This window comes from Podarcis pityusensis, assembly GCF_964106645.2.
Source record: "Podarcis pityusensis genome assembly, chromosome: 1".
In the NCBI taxonomy this organism is placed as follows: Eukaryota; Metazoa; Chordata; class Lepidosauria; order Squamata; family Lacertidae; genus Podarcis; species Podarcis pityusensis.
The window spans coordinates 107,432,763-107,456,898 of record NC_138028.1 but is presented as its reverse complement, the minus strand read 5'-3'; the positions used below and the strand labels follow the sequence as shown (position 1 = coordinate 107,456,898).

General features: G+C 44.6%; 1 long non-coding RNA gene across 2 annotated transcripts in view; it reads right to left on the bottom strand.

The window, feature by feature from the left end:
• Positions 1 to 24,136, bottom strand: part of LOC308479553 — a 37,969-nt gene that overhangs the window by 6,484 nt on the left and 7,349 nt on the right. Inside the window, exon 3 of one of the 2 annotated variants that reach the window (XR_013987725.1) lies at positions 22,483 to 22,601. The exons of the other annotated variant lie outside the window; for it this stretch is intronic. This is a non-coding gene — a long non-coding RNA (uncharacterized lncRNA). Of the gene's footprint in view, positions 1 to 22,482; positions 22,602 to 24,136 lie in introns of those variants that run through there. 2 annotated transcript variants of the gene reach the window in all.

Here is a 24,136-nt window from a genome sequence, read left to right as displayed (position 1 = left end):
ATGCATTTTGCTCCCATGTCAACCACTCATGATAGGATTGATTTCCTCCCCCCTTTATGTTAAGAATAATTCAGACTCTCAAACTAGAAGATTATCTTAATCCTGCCTGTGTCTCTGGGACCACACAGGGGCCAATTCTGGTGCTCGTTTATTTTCTGAATCATTTCAGGAGACCAGTCAATGAATAATTGCACTCTTCTCAAACAACCTGATTATAAGCCTTTTAGAAGTAGTGTGATGTCTTTGCACTTCAGTCTAATTGAGATCAATCCCCTTTTCTCATGTGTGCAAATAGCCTGTGTACAAGGGAAATTAGTTCTGTCATAGTGAGCCTTTGCAAGTTCAAGGAGGGGAAATGGGTTGAGCAAGTGCAACTAAGATAAATAAAACAGAGATGGCTTAGCTAAGAGTGCTCATGCTCAACTCTCAAAGCAGGCCTATCAATGGGGAGGGGATGAACACAAGCCTCTTGTTTGTTTGTTATCAGTTTTTGAAAGAGAGAAAAAAAAGGTTATCTTCCAATGATACAGAGGAATCATCGCTGATCATCAAAACTATATAGGTTACAATAGACATTCATTCTATCAGTGTGGTTCCTCCCGATGGTCTATTTATCCATACTGTACTCTATGGGCTCCAATATGTTTGCATGCTTTTGAAATCTACAGCCATTAGGTTTCCCATAATCAGTGCAACTCTCCTGTCTTTAAGACCCCACTTGCTCCTGTTGATTAAGAAGGTCTGTCAACACCAAAGCCAGTCATAGTGGTTGCTACTGAAAGATATGAAGACCCTCCTCAGTCCAAGGTTGAATATACCACTCCTTATCTATCCCACAGTGCCATGATGGAGGGGGCAGTCTTGCACAGCTCTGGTAGTTTCTAGAATTTAGATACCATGTAGATTCTATCAATGACTAAAACAATAGTCATAGTTAATTTATTTATACACCACATTTTCCACAAAAACATCTGTGCTCAAAACAGTTCAAAGCGAAGAATCAGTCTACAATAAGAGTACATAAATATATGAAAGACATTACAATATCAATGTAATTGCTGTACACGAGAATATAACACACGATTAGCTATTTACTTAACATAGGTAATACTAAAGGTAAATGACCCCTAGACAGTTAAGTCCAGCCAAAGGCAACAATGAGGTGCAGCAATCATCTCGCTTCAGGCCAAGGGAGCCAGTGTTTGTCCACAGACAGCTTTCTGGGTCATGTGGCCAGCATGTCTAAATCACACCCAGGACAGAGCAACAGGAGCTCACCCCATCATGCAGATTTGAACTGCCAACCTTCTGATCAGCAAGCCCAAGAGGTTCAGTGGTTTAGATCACAGCGCCACACACGTCCCGCCATGTTACTTAAAATACACCAAAAGTGAGCATAAAGTTTAATAATAAGTCAATGAACATTATTCAAAACCTTCACATCCCAGTGCAGCCCCAAAGCTGATGGCACAAGTGACTGAAACTGTCATCCCCTTGATGACAAAGACAGCATCTCTCTCCCATTATGAATTGGACCTACGAGTAAAACCACAGCTTGCACACACAATGTTTAATCACAATTACAAGTCAGGTCCAAGCAATGTAAGAAACTAGAATTTCAGCATCTTCCAGCAACCCACACCCACATACGTAACAAAGCGAAGGCATCCTCAAATATAGGAGGCATATACTTCTGGAACTCCCTGAGCAAATCAAGCGCCTACAGGCTACAACTTTCCATTTTGTCCCCATAGGAAAACATCAGGACAAGAGAGAAGGAATGCTACCCAAAAGAAAGTGAAGATTCCTCTTGGATTCAGCTAGTTGGTTCCAAGAGTTCAAGCCCTACACAGCTATTATGCCTTCTCTGATAGTTCACAGTCTAATTTATAATCACAAACATTTCAATTCACTATCTATGGTTGGGCAGTTCCATTATTAGGCCAGCCAAAATGTTACAAGGGAGTGAGCAAGCTTTTGAGCCCTCCAGAACTCTTTATCAGGCTGAATGTTAAACAAGCATGGGGGAAGTTGGGAAGGGAGTGTAACTGGTGGTTAAAGCTTTAAACTTTGCTTAGGTTTCAGTCTAAAGACAAAGTCTGGGAAGAAGGAGCAGGTTTCAGGTTAGCATTGTGCAGGTTTCAAGTTAGTCACCAGGATGAGGGGATGAAGAAATACACAGTAGCTCAGTTTGCACATAACGCTAAGCCAAATCATGGCAGTGCAAACAACACAAGCATGTGGGCTGTTGGAGGAGAGATTATTGCTGCTTTGCTCCTCCTCTGCTCCTCCTCCTTTGAGCTAAGCAATAGTTCAGCACGGTTGTCTGAATCTGGGCTCATGTTTTATTTCCTCCAGACAAACCACATAGAACAAACCTTGATTACAATTCATTGTTTGCCTGGACAGAAACAAACCATGAGTCTGAGTTGGACAACATGCTAAACCAAACCATGGCTTAGCTCCCAGCAGCACAACAGCAGCAGGACTGGAGAGGGAGCAAAGCAGTCATAATAGGCTCTCTGGAAAACTTCAAACTCATACACTGGCTTAGTGTTTTCTGCGAACCAGGTCATAGGCTGATTCCCTATTTTTAAAATTATATTTTATAAAGCCATGCAGCAGTTCTCTACATTTGTCTGCAGCCTTAAGTGAAACACACAGGTTCCTTGTGGAACAGCAGTAAAATAGAAACACAGCAATTTTTACATTAGCGAAGCTGGAGATTCATTTTAGGTAGTGTACTAGATAAAACAAAGTACTGTATGTGGAAACTGAATTAAGTAGCTTCACCTAGCAATTAATGGATTCATCAACTGCAACTAGACCATGGGCAGAAAAGGCACTGTTGAGGGATGAAATTAAGTATACAGCTACCATTCTTCCAAATGTACCATGCCATTGCTGCCTTCAACTCCTGTGAAAATGAAAAGGGCAGGGAAATGGCTATATATCTACACATCTTGGGGTAAACTAAAATCTATCACTTGGGAAATGAGAGCTTTGATGCCTTACTAATGAAGCAGAGGCAGGACATTTCAGCACAGCATGATCTTTAAATGAAGCACTTAATTCTCGCTCTTATTATAGTAATTGTGCAATGACATCCCTTTCCTTGGAATGTCTCATCCAGCGTTGGCTATAGCCTCATCCCCCCAAGGAGGCGACACTGTTTTTCCTCTCTCCACATTCTCGTTTGTGGTGGTCTCATTTGGGTTAACAATGCAATTACAGTCTCAATTTATGTGACTAGCTGCTAGAACAGCAAGAGAAACATTCCAATAGGCTGCCACCCACACAGTGCTACATTGGCACAAAGCTGTGCCACATGGTTGTAGTTGACTTTTACCACTGAATCTCTCGGGAGCTCTTCATGGGCTCTTCAACCTTGCTGAAGCAATAGATGTAGATGTGTAGCTTTCTCAGCCCAATACTATCTTTCAAACATATGTTTCATTGCTTCGATAAAACATGGATGAGAAAAGACTATGGGGGAAAGGCCATAGCTCAGTGGTAGAGTACATGACTTTGCATGCAAAAGATCCCAGGTTCAAGCCCTGTTCTCTCCAGGTTAGGCTGGGAAAGACTGCTGCCTGAGACCCAGAAGAAACCATGCCTAACTTGGCTTGACCTTGTGGAAGACAGCTCCCTATGTTTCCAACATGGTGTTTGAATCTGCATAAGCACTGATCCAGCCAGGCAAAAGAACTCGGGGAGAGGCTGGAGCAGAACCAGTGAGCTCTGTGGCTGTCATGAGCTGGTTGGACACAGAGGGATGGTGGGAGGAATCAGCTGGGAAACCACCAAGGGAAGAAAGCTCAGAGCCCGGGGAGTGATGGTAGGGCAACAATGAGTGGTCACTGGGAGAAGAGGGAGAAGACTGGGAAGATGATCAAGATCAAGCAACAGAGGAACTGGTCTGCTGTCAACTGGACCACTCAACAAGCAATCTTTCCGAGACTGTTCTTCAAATACTCACCGCCCTGAGAACATGCTTGCATTGCCTGTAAAAAAATACTTTCTAAATCTCTCTTTGCTTTAGGAGAAGGGGGGACCATTTAAAACATTTCCAGAACCTCCTAGCTGAAAAGCAAACATTTGACTTTTCCGCTCCACATGCACTGGAGGTTATCTTGCTGACAGCTTCCTTGAGAGATCTGGTATTTAATTTCCTGGGGAAAGGTTTCTGCTAGGAACTGGCAGGTTTTCATTGTTCTCCATGAGTCTTTAAAATTTCTTTTTTTAAAACAACAACAACAACGCACTGCTAGAGTTTTTTCCTTGGTAATGGCACTTCCCTAGCCCATATTCACAATCAGACTCAACATAATGACAAAGGACTACTATGGCAATTAATCATAAATGCGTAAGCTACCCAGCGTGTGTGCACTCATGTGTGTTCAAGGCCAAAGTGGGAGGAGCAATGAGTGTGAATTCTACCTCCGTACAGTAGGCTAGTTTCTACACGCACTCACCTCCACTCTCTCCCCTCCATCCAGACAAGCAAGAATCATTAGCAGAGTTCAAGGAAACGTTTCAGTCAGGCAAGAACACTTAGGGTCTGAAGCAGGGCCGGCAAAAGGAAATTACCGTATTTTTTGCTCTATAAGACTCACTTTTTCCCTCCTAAAAAGTAAGGGGAAATGTGTGTGCGTCTTATGGAGCGAATGCAGGCTGCGCAGCTATCCCAGAAGCCAGAACAGCAAGAGGGATTGCTGCTTTCACTGCACAGCGATCCCTCTTGCTGTTCTGGCTTCTGAGATTCAGATTTTTCCCCCCTTGTTTTCCTCCTCCAAAAACTAGGTGCGTCTTGTGGTCTGGTGCGTCTTATAGAGCGAAAAATACAGTATGGGGCCTGGAGGGCTGCATGTGGTCCCTAGGCCCAAGGTTCCCCATCCCTGCCCTACCCACTTTCCAACATCCACAGGTGTCATACAAAACAACTGACACAACAACCAATAGCTTCCTCCATAATGGTGCAAGTCAAACAACTTCCGCCACTTGCTCACAGACACAATCCATTCCCAGAGTGTTCTTCTTCACACTTGGTCATGTTCTGCTCGGAAGCAATTTGAACACTTTTTAAAACATCCATTAAAGCTCTGATGAAACTCACAGTAGTTTTGCAGACCTTTTGACTTACTGTCTTTTTCTCTTTATTACACTAAGGTCTAAAGAGCGTCCTGCGGCTTTACTTTCCCTGTGACCGAGGCCTCTGACATTTACAGTGCACAATCAATCATGTCAGCAGCCAGTGTTTGCATAAAAGGAAGAAATACTGCTTTTTGGAACAGGGAAAGCCTGTGAAAGTTAGTTATGGTTTGTGATCATTTCTAGTGAGCCACAGTATTGGGCCGGCCAGCAGTTTGAATGGAAAGCCCAGCTCTATGCTGTCAGCTAGAATGGTGTCTGATAATGATTTGTCAACGTTTTAGGAGGCATTTTTTGCTGACCATCTGCCCAGGCCTATGTATATTTATGCTGAAGAAAGTTCCATGTGAATGGGAAGGATTCACAGCTCACAACAATGCTAAAAACCCAAGCGAACAGCTCACAACTCAAAACAGTAAAAAGAAATGAGAAAGTTTGTTTCAGTCAATTTGTATTCTCTTTTTCTGCAGATTGTATTCAAAACACATATACTGGAGGCCACCGTTCAATGGTACAGCTCATGCTGTGCAAGCAGAAGATTCTGGGTTCAGTTCCTGAAAAATTTGATGTACCGGAATAGAATTTCCTGCATATCTCAATGTTGAGCTGAAACACACACAGATTCCCTCCCCCCAATTCCTGTCTCACTCCCTAATGTTGACAAGGAAGTCCTCCACACCCATTTCTGCTAATAACATTATATTCATTATTATACGCATTATTAGACATAAAATATGACCTGCATATACACTCCTGTTTCCTAAAGCAACCAGCACATAAAAAGATATACAACATTGCATATAACAGTACAGTGGTACCTCTGGTTACGAACTTAATTCGTTCCGGAGGTCTGTTCTTAACCTGAAACCGTTCTTAACCTGAGGTACCACTTTAGCTAATGGGGCCTCCTGCTGCCACCGTGCCGCTGGCACACGATTTCTGCTCTCATCCTGGGGCAAAGTTTTTAACCCAAGGTACTATTTCTGGGTTAGCAGAGTCTGTAACCCAAAGTGTTTGTAACCTGAGGTGTTTGTAACCAGAGGTACAACTGTATAAAAACAGGTATGTATTAATATACTTATAACATTATTTTGCAGAAATAAGAGTTCAGCATGGGGCTTGACGCTTATGTATTATATACTTTTTCACATATGTTTGTATATAATTAGTCATGCTTTTTGAAAAAAATAATATTCTGCCAGTGCAAAAGTGGTGCTGACATAAGTGGGTGCTTGCTATAGGAGGCAGTCTGATGTTAGTGACGCTTGATTGGATCAGAACCACCAATGGCCATGGCTAAACCCATTTAAAACTGAGTCTTTCTCCATCCTTAGTGCCAGAAAAGGCTTCAGTCTAAGTTGCTGGAGAACTGCTGCCAGTCAAAGTTGATGGTGCCAGAGCCCATCTTGTCTGTGAGTCGTGGAAGACCTGCTCCCTGCCTTGCAGGTGTTTCCCGCTTGACCCTGGGGCCCTGACTGACTCCAGCTGCAAAAGCTGAGGCTGTGGAACAGACTCTTGGCCTGGGTTGTTATTTGGGGATTGTTGCTGCTGTTGCTGCTATTGTGTTTTTGTATCTTTATTTTAGATCTTCTTGAGATTTATGTGAAAATTGTTCAGTTTGGTTGTGGTGTTTTTATTGTTTTATTTATTGTTTATGACTACTTTTGTTACATTGTATTTTTTTTCATGTGGTAAGCCACCTTGAGCATGTTTTGAACTGTGGAAAAGTGGCATACAAAAAAAAATATGCATGTATGAACAAAAAGTCACATCTGTTATAAGGCAGATTTCTGTGTTCCTATTTACAACTATTTATAACTCACAACAGGCGAAAAAAGCCATAAACATCCAAAGCAACAAAGTATCACAATTAAAGCGTACATAATAGTACTCATAGAAACAACATTTATAAAACTGAATGATTAAATGCAGCAACAATTAAAGAGCCAAAACACCCTGCTGAAATAGACGCGTCTTCGGTGCCTGTCTAAATGGAAGAGAAGAATCTGAAATGTGCCTTCAGTCCAGCAACTGTTCCAATATGCAAGAGTAAGATAAAAGGAGCATATAATTAACTGAAATACTTATAACGACAGCATACCTGCTGGGAGCTCACTTGCTGGGCATTTGCTTGGGCTTTGAAAAATGTTCTAAATGAGGCGATTCCCTCATCACCTCCTCTGGACAGTCTTCTAGATTAGGGAAAATGGTGCTTTGAAAAATGCTGTATTGGAAAAAAGACATGTACAAAATATATTTTGCTAGGCTAAAACTCCCCTCATCCCTTGTGCTAGTCCGGGTGGATGGGAGTTGGAGTTTAACATCCGCAGGGCCAGAGGTTCCCTATCACTGTTATACCCACTTTCCCCTTACTTCTGAGTAGACACGTATAGGGATGCACTGAACGCTTGAGGGGGGGAAAACCGTGCAGGGAGAATTAGGTATTCAAATGGCAAAGGAAAGGGCAGCACCTTTCTACCATTCTGCTTGCATTGCTTTTAACCTCTCCTTTCAAAGGGATCTTATTTAAGCAATTTTCAGTGAAAGGGCAGCATCGCTGAATAGATCAAGCAGGAAGATAAACCAACACAAAGACAAATGCATTCTCCTTCCTTCTTCTGCTATTAAACTGCCAGCACTGCAGAGAACATTATGTTGCACTTTCTCGCTACCCTCTCGATTACATCGCCTCTAAACGTCAAAATGCTTTTTTAAACAACTGCTGGGTGGGTGGCCTGTTGCAGCCTGTTGAGGTTTCACTGCCAATCTTCCTATACGGTTGAGTTAAACAGCTAAGCCATAATCTTCTCTGTGAGAAGATAAAAGAAAGCCTCAGGTTGTCCTCTCATCATTCTCCTGCGCTCTGAAGCCCTTAGGGCTAGGGCCGCTTCTGTTTTGTTTGCCTTGTGACTGAGCTTCAGGCTCTCTCTGGCGTACAGGAAGCAGCTGCACACCCAGGTTTCGTGCTCCCTTAAGCATGCAAGTGTCATGGAGGCAGCTGGGAGGCAACAAAAACAAGGTTGCATTTTCTTGGGGTCATGGGTTTGAGCCCCACATAAGGCAGAAGATTCCTGAATTGCAGGGAGTTGGACTAGATGACCCTGGTCGTCCCTCCCAACTCTACAATTCTATGATTCTGTGGGTTCAGGGTTGGGGAAACTTATTCAGCCCAAGGGGCGAATTCTCTCATGAACAACTTTCCAGGGGCCAATGCCAGTGATGGGCAAGGCCAAAGGCCAAAGTGTGTGCAGGGCAACTGAGGCGACTCTGATCTCTGTACAATAGGCTACATTCCAGCCATGCAAAACCCAGAAATTAACATATACACGTTCACACAAACATACCCACATCAAGGTAAGCAAGAGGCATTATCACAATTCAAGGACCTTTTCTAGCCAGGCAAAAGAACTAGAGAAGCAGGGCTGGTGAGGCATGTGGCTTGGAGACAGTCCCTAAGGCCAAATAGAGAAACCTTTGGAGGGTTGTATTTGGGTCCCAGATTAGAGGTTCCCCCCCTTGCTTTATTTCCATAGGACACAGATGGCTGTACGTCCGACTTTGTGAGGCCAGCCAATAGTAACTAGTAATAATAATAATAATAATAATAATACTAAGAATTGAATAAGCTCTCTTTGAAGGGACTTAACAGGTCCAATGAAAAGATGAATATCGAAAACTGAAAGTTTCCTACTGGGCTGATAAGTTGCAGTAGTTATTTAAATTGTGGGGTATCTTTATTTTGTCAACTGGCTTGTTAGAACAAGGAAGGGAGAGGAAGCAGGAATGGATTACAGTGGTACCTCGGGTTACATACTGAAATATACTCAGAGTCGCAAAGTGATTTCATGCTCTTTATTCAGCTCATAGTGGTGAGGAGGAATGAATGAATGTCCCCTCACAGTATCTGCTTTATATACATTATTTACACAATGGGCTGCACATGATTGGCTAATTCTGGAATTCTACTGTAAGCCAATCAGGTTGTGGATTCACTTCTATCTGGAGCAGGATTGGGTGGTTCCTGCCAACCAATCATACTGCTGCATTGTTCTAGGACCAATCAGACTGCTGCATTCTGAATCCTATTGTTCTAGGACCAATCAGACTGCTTCAGTTTGGATCCTATTCAACTCAGTACATAACACCCCTCCCCTCTAAGTTCCAGTCCTGCCCGGGAGGTCGCATTCATAGTCCTCAAGGTATGCCGGCGGCCTACGTGTGCGTTGTGGCCTGGGGTGTTCCCTGGTCCGGGCTCCGGGTTCTGGCTCGTGTTCCAAGGATGCTGGCTGTGATGCGGCTGTTTGGTCTGGTGCAACCGGCTCGCTCAGTCGTGGTTCTGGTTCCGGTGTCCTTTCGGCCTCACGGGTCCTCTCTGTATTTACTGATTCTGCCTCTCCTGCTGGCCCCTCCTGCTCTATGGGCCTCACTGCCCCGCTGTTCCCTTGGGACTCCTCTGACCTGTCCTCCTCCTGGTTTTCTCCCGGGAATCGTCGCCGTATCTGGTCGCAGTGGCGGCGCCAGCATTGCCCCCCATCCGTTAGCACCTCGTACGACACGGGGCCAGTGACCCTGGTGATTGTGGCGGGTACCCATGCTGGGCCTGCCCCAAAATTCTTTGCGTACACTGGGTCCTGGGCCTCGAAGGTCCGGGGGTTCCTGCCTTCCCCCACCACTACCTCATCCTGAGCTCTATCGGGGTGAAGGCGGTCCAATCTGATTGCAAGGCGCCGACCCATTAGTAGTTCAGCGGGGCTCCGGCCAGTCGTTGAGCTGGGGGTGCTGTGCTGTGCTAGAAGGAATGTGGCAAGGCGGTACTCCCAGTCCCCTTGCGTCATGCGGCGAAGGGTGTCCTTGGTGGTCCGCACCATGCGTTCTGCTTGGCCATTGGTGGCAGGGTGGAACGGCGCCGAACGGATGTGGCGGATGGCGTTCTGCGCTGTGAAGGTTTGGAATTCTCCTGACGTAAATGCAGTCCCGTTGTCTGAGACGAGAGTGTCAGGGAGCCCGTGGGTTGCAAACAGCCTGCGTAGTACCCGGATGGCTGCGGACGTGGAAGTGGACGGTACCAGTGCGACTTCCAGCCATTTGGTGTAGGAGTCCACCACTATGAAGAATGTTTTCCCCTGAAAGGGGCCAGCGAAATCCACATGCAGGCGTGACCATGGTGCTCGGGCGGACTCCCAGGACTGGACTGGGGCCCTTGGGGGATCTGGGCGGGATTCTTGGCAGGCCTGGCAGTGTTTGACCCAGGCCTCTATCTCTCCATCGATCCCCGGCCACCACACATAACTCCTGGCAAGGGCCTTCATTCTTACTACCCCTGGATGTGTCTCGTGTAGGGCTGTGAGGACCCTTTTGCAGAGGGGCTGGGGAACAACGACTCTGCTTCCCCATAACAGGCACCCCTTGTGGGCCGACAGTTCATGTTTGCGGGTTGTGTAGCCGGCGAATTCTGGCCCGGGGCTGCTGCTGGGCCATCCCCTCCACACCCAGTCCAGGACCCGGGAGATGACCCTATCTTTCTTGGAATGGTGTGCAACTTCTTGTGCCTGAATGGGGCGGTCGGGAAGCAGCTCCAGGCTCATAACCTCTTGTGCAGGTGCTGGGTCAGGGCCTGTTTCCGGTAGTGGTAGCCTGCTGAGGGCGTCCGCATGGCCCATCGCCTTCCCAGGTCGGTGAATCAGTGCATACTGGTAGCTGGCAAGGAAAATTGACCACCTGAGGACGCGAGGAGACAGCACTTGGGGGGTCTGCTTTTCGGGGGCAAACAAGCCAAGCAACGGCTTGTGGTCAGTCACCACGGTGAAGGGCCGCCCGTACAAGAAATCATGGAATTTTTTTACTCCCTTTACGATTGCCAGACCCTCCTTGTCGATTTGCGAGTAGTTCCGCTCGGTTGTGTTGAGTGTCTGGGAAAAGTACGCCACCGGTACCTCTCTTCCATCCGGGAGTTGGTGCCCCAGGACAGCTCCAATGCCATAGGGTGAGGCGTCGCATGCTAGCACCACCGGCAGCCTCTCGTCGAAGTGTGCCAAGACCGAGTTTGAGACAAGCAAGTCCTTGACTGCCTGGAATGCGGCCTCCTGGCGCTGGCCCCACACCCAAGGGGCCCGCTTGTCCAGGAGTCTGTGTAGGGGCTCCGCTACCGCCGCCTTGTGGGGAAGGAAGGAATGGTAAAAGTTCAATAGTCCCAAGAAGGCCTGAAGTTCAGTCTTGCTCTTGGGCGCTGGGGCATCACAAATGGCCCGTACCTTGTCCCCAGTCGGGTGGACCCCTTCTGCGTCCACCATAAATCCCAGAAAGTCCACCTGAGGCACTCCTAGTAGACATTTTTCCCGCTTCACCTTGAGACCCGCCGTCTGGAAACGGTGCAGAACGGTGCGGAGGCGGTCCTCAAACTCCTCTGGTGTGGGGCCGGCAATCAACACATCATCAAAGAAGGGGGTGACGCCAGGAATCCCTTTAAGGAGAGAGTCCATTATATTCTGGAATATGCCTGGTGCCACGCTGACACCGAATTGCAGCCGCTTTACCCTGAACGCTCCTCTGTGCGTCACAATTGTCTGTGCCTCTGCTGTGGCCTCATCTACTGGCAGCTGTTGATATGCTTGGGCCAAGTCCAGCTTGCCAAAAATTTTCGACCCAGCCAGGGTGGCAAGGACATGGCTGACCACTGGCACTGGGTATGCGTGGGCCGTGAGGGCCTTGTTTATGGTACATTTGTAGTCTGCGCAGATGCGGACCGAACCATTAGGCTTGACGGGTGTGACGATTGGGGTTTCCCAGGGAGCATTAGGCACCGGCTCCAGCACTCCTTGCTCTACGAGTCGGTCCAATTCCTCGTCTATACGGGGTTTCAAGGCGAACGGGACCCGGCGGGCCTTGAGCCTGACCGGTCGTACTGCGGGGTCAAGCTGTAGCGCAATGGGGGGGCCCGTATACTGTCCCAATTTCCCATCGAAAACCCCTGGAAATTCCTTGCATATGGCGTCCACGTCCACTTGTAAGCTAGTGTGGTTCACCCCGGTGACAGCTAGCCCCAGTGGTCCAAACCATGCCAATCCCAGTAAGCTAATGTAGGGGCCCTTGACCACAAGCAAGTCCAGTTGCCGCGTCCGCCCTCGGTATTGCACCCTGAAGGTCCCCACCCCCATTGTGGGGACCTTACGTTTCTGGAAGTCCCGGAGGGTGAATGGGGCCGGCCTGAGTTTGGGACCCCCAGTGGGACACAGTTTCCTTAAGGTCCTTGCCGAGATTATGGATAGAGTTGAACCCGTGTCAAGCTCCATGCGGCATGGGGCCCCCTCTATCTGTACCTCTACATAAATTTTCTCTACGTTGGGGTGGGGCAACTGGTATACCTGGAAGTCCGTGAGCTCCGTCGAGTTGCCTTGGTGCGTTGGGCCCCGGGACCTGGGGCTCTTGGATTGGTCATCTGATGCCTGGTGTCGGGTGGGCCGAGCCCGACACACCCGGGCGATGTGTCCCGATTTTCTGCACTGCCTGCACTCTGCGTTGCGGAAACGGCAGGTCCTCCTCTCGTGACTCTCCCCGCAGCTTGCGCAGTTCCCTCCTTCTCGTCGAGGCAGCTGTGGTCTGTGCGCTGCTTGAGTGCGCTGCTGTACTCGGTGCACCTCCTCCCTGTCGGATCCTGAGTCGTCGGTGAGGTCTTCATGGTGGACCCTCGGTTGGGATGGCAGGCTCGGCCGTGCCTCTTGGGTCGACCTCTCGGCAGCTTCTGTTGCCAGGGCCTCCTCCAGAGCGACCTGGAACGTTAGGTCCTTCTTAGCGTAGAGGCGTCGTTGCAGCTTCTCATCCTTCAGGCCACCGACGAGGCGGTCACGAAGCATGTTCTCCAGCTCTGAGAAGTTGCAGAACCGGGCGGCTTGGCGGAGAGAGGTCACAAACCCAGTTATGGTTTCCCCAGGGGCTTGCCGCTTTGCGTAGAAGGCATTTCGACGAGCCACCACTGAGGGCTGCGGCGAAAAGTGCCCCTTCAGCTGTTCCATTATTGTTTTGTATGGAACAGTAGCGACGTCTTCAGGCGCAAGGAGAGCCCGGGCAATTTCAAACGTCTCCTCTCCGCAGACGCTGAAGAATATCGCCCTCTTCTTGGCGTCTTCTTCGTCGGTGACCCCTTTGGCTTCTAGGAGGAAGGTGAAACGGGAGGCGTACGCTTCCCAGTCTCCAGATGCTGGGTTGAATGGCGAGAAGCTGCTGTTGGCTGCCATTCTGAGTTCCTTGTGCCCCGGAGCTGAAGCCTGGATACACGGTGCGAGGCAGCGGTGCGGCAGTTGGCGGTGCTGCGGTGCTGTGTGTGGCAGTCAGCTCAGCGGGATCCCATCCTCGTCGCCAGTGAAATATACTCAGAGTCGCAAAGTGATTTCATGCTCTTTATTCAGCTCATAGTGGTGAGGAGGAATGAATGAATGTCCCCTCACAGTATCTGCTTTATATACATTATTTACACAATGGGCTGCACATGATTGGCTAATTCTGGAATTCTACTGTAAGCCAATCAGGTTGTGGATTCACTTCTATCTGGAGCAGGATTGGGTGGTTCCTGCCAACCAATCATACTGCTGCATTGTTCTAGGACCAATCAGACTGCTTCAGTTTGGATCCTATTCAACTCAGTACATAACACATACGCTTCAGGTTACATATGCTTCAGGTTACAGACTCTGCTAACCCAGAAATAGTGCTTCAGGTTAAGAACTTTGCTTCAGGATGAGAACAGAAATCGTGCTCCGGCGGCGCGGCAGCAGCAGGAGGCCCTATTAGCTAAAGTGGTGCTTCAGGTTAAGAACAGTTTCAGGTTACGAACAGACCTCTGGAACGAATTAAGTACTTAACCTGAGGTACCACTGTATTTCTGGAGAGAAAGGTCTGTGGGCTGACTGGTTATCTTGAAAACCCTGTGTCAAGGATGAGATTGGATGCAAATTGCATCTGAATTCTGACTCTGGGGAAATGCAGCTGGTAAGTGACTAAGGAAAGGCACCCTGCATATATATTTAGAGTTACTTTAGCTTGCATAGTCCAGGACATGAGCTTTGGTTTTGAAAACAGACTCCTGTTCTGAGACCTGGTAAATCTGAAGTGGACACTGGAAGGGGTGGGACAGTCTGCCTATTAAAAGATGAGAAAGGTGGTGGGGAGTATAACCCCCATTCTGGGTGTTTATGTTGGCGACCGCCACTTCTGGCACTGAAGTGCTCCTTCCAGGTGAGGCTTCTGCATCAGTGGGGTAGCTATAAGTAAGAATCCTACATGGTTGAAAAATTATTATCCTTTGGATAACTAAAAGGTCTGTTCTCTTAAGTTTTACAAGAGCTTAGACGCAGATAATGTCAGTACTGTATTTGCTTTACAAAACATAACTGAGATAAGAAATTCAATCTCACCGTATCATATGAAACTTGGAATTCTTTATGTGTACCAGGGACAAGCAATGTAATAAGTATAAATCTGAAGGGGAGTTTCTATAAAATAGTTCAAAGGAGGTATTATACAACAGTCAAGTGGTTAAAAAAATGTTTCCTAAAATATTGGAGAGATACTGAACAAGCAACAGCTCTAAATGTACTATGTTTATATATGGTGGGACTATAGTCTGATTAAAGAATTTTGGAAAAAAGATTAATCGAATTATTAAAGAAGTTATGGGAGCTGAACTACAAACAAATCCCATCACAATGCTTTTGGGACAGGTAAAGTACCAAATAAGAAGAGACATGAATATTTTGGGATGACACATGTTAAGAACAAGAAGACCAATATGTTCCAACCACTGATCAATGAAAGTGGAAGATTTTGGTGATTAAAAATTATGAGGTATAAGAGCTGTGGGAAGAACCCAGTCAGTGTGGGCTTTTCAGCAACTTGGATATTGCTTATTTTGCATTGGAACGAATTTAGATCTGATGGAACAGTGCTCTTCAATATATCAAGTATGAAATAATGTGCTTAAGCTATTGAATGTGAGCTATTGAAATCAAACTATGTTTTTAATGAACAATCTTAGCACTGTGCACCTCTCAACTGATGTCAAAATGGCTATTATCTCTACAGTAATTTGATTCTCTGTTGATCTTCCCTAGAAACATGTTTCCCTTCATGTAATCATGGAATACTTTGCAGCGTTTTCACAAGAGACCATGGCTATGTAGGAACAGTAGGAGCCAGCAGAATCAGAACGGTAAGTTTCCCTTGAATGCTACATGATTACCTATAGGTAGCACACATATCACAATGAAGATATAAGGGGCAGGAATAAGAACAATACTACAGTACCACCTCTCTCTCTCTTATGCAATATGTTATGTTTTGCCTCATGCACAGGATAAAAACAGAAGCGCAGGAAAGGTAGCTGCCAGCAAGGTCTTTACATTTAATTAGGAGTAATCTGTCTCTGTTTCTATTATCCCCTTCACTGCCACCCCTTCTGGCAAACTATGCCAGGAACATTATATTTAAAGAAATCAGTTCTCAGTAAATGGAAGCACATATAAATTAATGTTAGATAAACCTCTGCCTTGTTACCTCTCTGGTAATGACCCCCAATAAATAAAAATGTGATCTAGAGCGTTTTTAACATGAGAAGGCCAAGTGATAAACTGGCCTGTTTTGTGCGACCAAGGATTTTTTAACATAGAAATTTGGTTTCCTCTGGAATAAATAACACACAAACTCTAACATGCAACTAATGTATGTATTGTCTGTTTCAAAATATGTACATGTCACAGGAATCTGGCTTCTAGCACGGTGTCACCTTACATATATACAAAACAAAATTGACACGTGTACAGTTGTCACAGACAGAAGTGAATGCTGGGAGTACAGAGAGTTTTTCTGCATGGAAGGGTTATCTATGTAAAAGATAATTTCCTGTACTGCAGCACATAGGGACAAAAAGTAAGTGTATTCCAGGGGACTCAGAAACTAAAAGGGTTACTTAAATGATTACCTGCACTTTTAAGAATCTGCCCAGGCATGAAGACCTTGCTCATGTGCCCACCTATGTGGTCAAACTGATTGGCAGGTTCAAGGAAGAGACTTTTTTGTGGTGGCTCCCAAAATGTCTAACACCCTCGTCTCAGAAGAGGGTATAATATTTAAACAGCTTTTAAAAATCCACTTTTTTGTTAAATAAGTGCTTCCCCAACCTGGTTTTCGTAGCTTACCTTTTTAATAGGTGTTAATGTGCTGCCTTTGTTTGCATCTATTTGGTTTTTATTATATTGTGAATCACCTTAGGTGCCCAAAGGTAGCATATGTATAATTTTAAAAACTGTTTTAAAGGCTGCAATCTTAAAAAAAAAAATACACTAGAGAATAAGCTCCACTGAACACAATGGGACTTGCTTCTGAGTAAACATGCATAGGACGAAGCTTTAAGCATAGTGTATATTTAATTTAGTGTCCTGTTGCTTTCTAAACTCTGGATGTTGAAAGGAAGCAAGGATCCGTTTTGCCATAAGTAAACACACACAAAAGCTGTACAGCAAAAAAGAAAAAGAAAAAAAGATTTAGTTCCTCACAATGAAAAGCATCTCGAATACAGATGGCAAAGAAGATTATAAATTCACCTTGGACTAGGCAAGGTGGGTAGTGTTCAAAAGCTGGCTGTCACTGGCTGGGGTCTGCTTGTTGGCCTGTGTGCGAAAGTTCAGTTGCTCTCAGCCCTTTTCTGAATAATGGGCAGCTATCTCCTTGCCACGACATGGCTTTTATGTTCTGGGTCAGCAGTGAAAGGAAGAGCTGCATCATAGCACACAGGCACTGGAAGGACAGGATAGAAATCTTTATATAATTAAAAACAGAGAGAGTGATTAAACCTCCAGTTTGTTCCTCCAACTCCTAGATGTATGGAGGGCAGGGCCGGATTTAGGTTTGTTGAGGCCCTAAGCTACTGAAGGTAATGGAGCTCTTTATAAGTCCAGCTGTCCTTTGTCAACAACAAATTGCCGCTGTTTTTTTGTGTTGAATATATCCAATATGGTAATTTATGGACCTAATAGGTATCTAAAGCCATTTGCACATGCAAAATGTAGGTACCCTATATATAGAAATGAGCAAACCAGTGATATTTTAGGGAGCAGGCTAGCAGGCGGGGCCCATTACTTACATCGTAGGAGCCTACACAACACTAAACACTGTTGCTGTATGTAGGTTTTATTTTATTTGTGCTTTATATTTTGGAAATGTACATCCAGTTTTTTTCTTTAATTTTTTTGGGGCCCCCAAGAGAGTGGGGCCCTAAGCTATAGCTTGTTTAGCTTATACGTATATCCAGCACTGATGGAGGGCAGCTACGGAACTGCTTCCAAGTGTTTTGCTGGACCTTTTTTAAAAAAAAACCACATACCATACTTTTAATATAGGTTCATGCATTCTTATAATGCACGAAGTAACACACAAATAGTACTTGCTCATTGCAGTTTGGCACCTCTTCACAAACTGATACTAATTATGTGGTGATGGTGATTGGAATAAAGAATGACACTTAACAACAAGTCCCCTGGCAATTTCAAGTGTTTTGTTTATCTTTAGAATACTCAGTGTCTGGTGCCTAACGCTTTTTTAGGTTCAATGCCTCATTTGGTGTAACAGCAGTTAGTTGCCTTTATTCCATGGAGTCAGAAAAATAAAGGCAAGTAATGACATGGTCTTGCCACTCCCCTAGGCACCAGAACGTATCACGGCTGTTGTAAGGGAATTTTAAAAATAGCTTCTCTGGACTTTGTTGAAACCGTTTTGTTTTGCAAAGCTCTGCCAAGAGACTTGCATTATGGTCATGTTAGTTGCAGCAAAACCATCAAAGAGTCTTGTGGCACCTTAAAAGACTGTAACAAATTTATTGCGGCACAAGTTTTTGTGAGCTATAGTCGGTGCAAGAAACAGTGAGGTCAGAGGGAAATTGAATGCAAAAAATGTAGAGGAGACGGTGGCATTTACATTACAGCTCAGCGGTGATCATCAGCCAAGCAGCGCTGGGATTAACACACAAACCTTGGCTTTGGCCCACACTGTTTTGTGAATGGCTACCATTAAACTTTAAAGAAGTTGTCCCTGTTGATAACTCTCTGCATTGCATATCTTTATGATTTCACTGCTTACAATCCCACCCTAACACCATCTGCACGTAAATGGCCCCTCAGGTCTCTTCATCTGGCCCTCAGGCCTTTCCCCAGGCCATATCGCCTCCCAGGTCCACACCTCACTAGTCCATCTTCACACACTCATTGACTGTTTCCCTTCCTCCAGTGGAATGTGCCCTTGAACTCTGATGATAACTTTGGCTTAGGCTCACACACCCCTGTCTATCCTCTATGTAGAAAAGAGCCTATTGTACAGAGGTAAAATTATTTTCTCTGTCCACATTTGCCTCTGGCCCTGCCCACCCCCGGCATTTGGCCCTGGGAAAACTGCCTAGAAGGGAATGTGCTCCCCAGACTGAAAAAGGTTCCTCACACCTTCGTTGTGTATCTGATGAAGTTGACTTTAATCCCACAAAGCTTATGGCACAATCAATGTGTTAAGAGCCTTGTGGCACTTGAAAATCTCTGTTGTATTGTGTTTGATACATCACTGATTAATTGGGCAATTAAAAAGTAACACAGATAATGGAAGGTGTTAATTAACCTTCCTTGTTTTAACATACAGATAAAGATCAATGGAAGAACACTTTCTGCATCCAGAAGTATACAGAACAGCAGGCAGTGAAATGACTAAGATTCAAATGAAACATAACAGGATTGGAGACAGAGATGCCCTTCGGTGAGTGGAAGACCTTTTCCTCATGCAGAATGACGTATTCTGACTTTACCTTCGTGTGCGGAGAAAAAGAGAACTGAAATTCAGAGGCGCTTCTGTTCGCAAAAGGCTCTCAAGATCCTTAAGCTAGCTTAAGGTCTGCACAATATTTTGCATAATAATGAAGATGCTGTGGAACAATGCCACTGGGAAGATTTTTCCCACTGGTGTAGCTCTGGTGTCACATCCACAATGTACATTTAAAGCACTCTTTTAACACATTAACCATGATGGCTTCCCCCAAATAATCCTGAGGACTATAGTTTAAGAGTCTCCTAACAACTCCCATCAATAAATGACAGCTCCTAGGATTCTTTGGGGGAAGCAGTGAATATTAAAATGGTTTAAGTGTGCTTTGCATCTGTCGTGTTGTATCTGCTAAGCAGAGCAAAACCATGGTCCAGTCAGTACAAGGATTTCCCCTTGCTCAACAGGTCTCTCCCCCCCCCCCCCGCCTGTGCACATCTTAAATTTCAACTTTCCCCAACTCTTTAAGAGGAGATTGGGACTAGATGATCCTTGGGGTCCAACTCTAGGATTCTACGATTTGGGTAGGGTGCCGGCTGAACACTGGGGTAAGGAAGTATTGTTGTACAAAAGGAAATCAGGAGCTTCATACGTTCAAGCAGAAAGAAAACAATTGTCTAGCTGGCTGGAGTCGTAGGGCTTCTAGCAATGCAGAAGGCTTGAGTCCTGCCCCCACAATTTTCACTTGTGTGAAAATATCCAGGAACTTGTCTGGATTGAATAAAACCCAGACTTCCACATATTTCTATCACTGTTGTCACATTCCGCCTTCTTTGTTTCCTCTTCTTCACGGCTTCTCAGACATTTGACAGGTACGTTTGTGTCCTGCTCAGAAACCATTAAAGACTTCCAACCCCCTCCCCTCCCACGCGTATCATGCTCAGCACCACAGAGATAGGATAGTTGTTGTGTGAAAATGGCTTCCTTTCCATGGAGCAGTCAATCAATTAATAAATCATTTTATTTGCATGCTGCCTTTCCAAGGTTGAAACCATGCTAAAGATGGCTTACAATATATTAAAAAACCTTAACTGCAAACATAACAAATGTAGTCATAAACAATAAACAAAACATCAAAAAATACAGAACCAAAGGAACAATTTCCACGTAGATCATAAGATCCAAAATACAAAAAAACAACAGCAGCAACAAAACCCCTAATACCCCAGCCCAATATTCTCTTTAGAAGCCTCAGCCAGGTGGGGAAAGGCCTGCAAGGCAGGGAGCAGGTCTTCCAGAATTCACAGACAAGATGGCCCAGTGATGGAATAGTGATTCCAAGAGTCATCTCCTCACCTTGCTCACAGAGCGCACTGCAGTAGCTCCACTGAAGTTCCTTTCACTGTGGTTTTAAGAGCAGCAAATGCTTCTCCCCCCTTTTCACTTCTCTGATGAAAACCAGGCATGCCCTTCACACAGACAGCTCTAAAGAACACACATTTTGTTCCATTCCCCATTGTTGAAGTGGTCAGCTAAGCAGTTACTCCCTCTCCGCTGGCCCATTGCCATAGAGAACATATGTATTTATCTAATCGCACAGAGATAAGCAAATCCATGCACATAATATTCCAAGCAACCGGTGGAAAGACAAAGCCAAATGCTAAGCTTACCTTGAGAACAAATTAATGGTTGCTGAAAATTCTTGAATCCTCTTATGGGAGTAAAAATGAGATCAATCAAAATCATGAAAGCTATTTAAAAACTTAATTAAGAACCCTTTGTAGGAAATGTAGGAACAGACTGAAAAATTTTCATCCTGCTAAAATAGACAATAATATCAAGCTTCTTCCCCCAACAATTGTTGTTTTCTAGAGTTGCTGTAAAAAAGTAAAAAGTAAATTTCAAAAAGCTGCTCCCACTGCTTTTTCCATCACGCTGCTATACATCCGGGTTTTCCCTGACATTTTGCAAAATTCCCCCCTGACAACAGCCACATTCACCACCCACAGAGGTGCTAAAAACCGCCACAAGATGTCTCCCTAGCTGGTTTGGGGGTCGCCCCTGGTTCTGGTGCAGGTCAAATAAATACGCCCCCACCTCCCTTGTTCTATTAGATTTTGGCATGTGGCTAGGGCAGCTCGGAAGGGCCCTTATACCTGGGTGGACAGCTTAAAGCCTGCTGCCGCTACACAGGAGACAAATCGAAGAAAAGGAAATACGAATTGGCCCCGCCCTGTACCTTTAACCAATTGCGGCTAGGAGTGGCTAGGAGCTAGGTGCAGTCATAGTTCTAAAAAAACAGAGTAGACTCTCACACACACATTGGCTAGCTTTCGTTTTGAGAAAAGTTCGTTTTGGGTTTCTCAGAAGTACATAAAGGCAAGAAGCGGGAGGGGAAAGCATTAGCCTGCAATGGTGCCCACCTGAGAGGTGCTGGAACTGCGCTCTGGAGCACTGGGTATATATGACATATCCGGAATAATGTTTTCTTTAGTGACAAAAGGTGTTTCACTATTGCAAAAATAAATATCTTAATGCTTGGGGGAACAAAACTGAAAACCAATCATTTTCTCCTAAGTATAAAATGTAAAGTAACGGAATAGCTCCCTATTAATATTATAAACAAACACATGTTTACATTGCTAAGAAGTTAAACAAATGTCTCCCAGAAGGTATGCACTTGGTATGTTGATATTCCCAGACTATTCGTTACTATTTTGGAGGTTGTTTTATAATAAGCAAACGGCTTGATGGAAAGTAGTAAATCATAAGACAAGGATTATGAAAATATTATCTAAATTAGCATTCAACCAACAGTCAAAATGTGGGAATTTCACTGTGCTGAAATATGTGACTGCACTCTCAACTCCAAATGTGTTGCACACAAAAATAAAAGGTTAATCATAAATTCTGGTAGCTACGGGGAATGTGGGGAGGAGGTAATCCCTTAACACATTTGTGCTTTTGAGGAATCAGAAATAATACAGCTCAAATAATACAGCTGCTACAATGCCATGGCAAGAGATGCACCAACTCAATAGCTTTAACCAGTTGTTGACTTTATGTTGCAGAAGATAAGAAGCAGTAGCCATATTTCATATTTTGAGACATACTGGGTTAAACAACAGGATTGGGATAAAGGTCAACATATTTTAGGTCAAGTTCAAATGCAACTATCCATGTGCTTTTTAAATACATATTTTTAACGAAGCGGGTGGCGTTGTGGGTTAAACCACAGAGCCTAGGACTTGCTGATCAGAAGGTTGGTGGTTCGAATCCCCACGATGGGGTGAGCTCCCGTTGTTCGGTCCCAGCTCCTGCCAACCTAGCAGTTTGAAAGCACGTCAAAGTGCAAGTAGATAAATAGGTACCGCTCCGGCAGGAAGATAAATGGCATTTCCATGCACTGCTCTGGTTTGCCAGAAGCGGCTTAGTCATGCTGGTCACATGACCTGGAAGCTGTACGCCGGCTCCCTCGGCCAATAAAGCGAGATGAGTGCCGCAACCCCAGAGTTGGTCACGACTGGACCTAATGGTCAGGGGTCCCTTTACCTTTAATATTGACTAGTGTAGATGCTTCTCCAGTAGTATTTACTGCAAGGTTAAAATCAATGCTGAAGTATCTCTGTGTTCTGAGCAGGTAGCTGCCTCTTGGTATTCCCTTTCTATTGAATTGAAGCGAAAGGAGCACACAATTATTCTCTTGCTGATCTCAGCTCTCATAACTCTTTATGGCAATATTTTTCTGCTTTAAGCTCCTTTAATTCATAGGCAGGTATACTCCGAAATAATAAGTCCCACACTATGTGCAGGCCTTCTCAGAAGCAAGTCCCACTCTAAAGTGAAAGAATGATTAAGACTGGAGGGCCCCTTTTATTTTGAAAAGATTTCTAGCAACTGCTGTAAATGAAACTCTTGCTAACCAATTGCCAAAAGGCTTTGCACATTAGTTTTCAGCCTTACAAAGTGTGTAAATGAGATTTTAGCTGACGGTTTTGAGCTAATCTGTCAGATTAGTCGCTGCCTGTGCTACTGGGGTTAATGGAGCAGGGAAGTGGTGGCATCATTTTCCATGTCATGTGTGTATGATGTACGGATGTGTGCTGGAGGTTATCACAAGTTTATCACAAGTTTATTGGCTCCTTCCGTGCATGTGTGGAATCCTGCTTGCTGGTTTTCCACAGGAACCTGTTCAGCCACTGTGAGAACAGAATGCTGGGCAAGATGAGCCATTATTATGCACAATGACCCATTATAAATACATTAAATTTAAAAGGCATTCCCCATTTTTATTTAATTTTCTTCTCTCTTATGTAAATAGGATGACATTTACATAATATATTTTACACACTATTTTTGCGAGTATAACCTCACTTTGGAGTCCCTTCCCTTCTGATTCCAAATTTTGTCCCAGTTCTCTGTATGGTAGCATGCTAGTTACTATACTCTGGTACATATAAAATGTACAAAGTGATCTCTATGAAGAGTCTTCCTTCAGACGTACACAATAATGACATTATAGGGTTGTTTCATCTCCCTAGTAAACAATTCTTTACTTGTCTACAAAAATATTATCATTTTCTTTTTAAATAAAGAACCAAGTCTTGATCACATTATTTCTCCAGAACTCCTGTTAACAGAATATTCATTTACTGCCAGTGCAAATGTATACTCACAATTTTTCTGACTGAGGTGCATTAGGGATCGTTTTATTTCATATTTTAATTATGGCTATTTATATTTTATATTTATATTTAAAGGAATTGTTTTATTGGGTGTTGTAATTCTTAATGTGTATATTTTAAGCCTTGTCTGATTGGTTTTAGTTTAGAAGTCTATGTTGGGATTAAGTGGTATATAATAAACAATAATAAGATGAGAATTAGGTTGAAATATAAGGCTTCTTACACCAATGACTGCAGATCCGCCACTACTACTGAAAATACAGAAGGGTGTTTGCATGAGGTATAAACAGATAAGTACGAGATCTCCAGATTCCCAGAGATTATCCTTGTACATTTCACCTCTATGTTGATTTCCCTATCCTTCAAAGTTTAGACTGATACATCTTAGAGTGCATCCTGTTTACAACTTTCTCCTCACACTTTTTCTGGACCTCAAGTCGTGAGGCCATCTTGAATTTATCTTCTCAGAACAAGGGGGCAAGCATGGCTACTTTGATTCCCCAGCTACTTAGTCA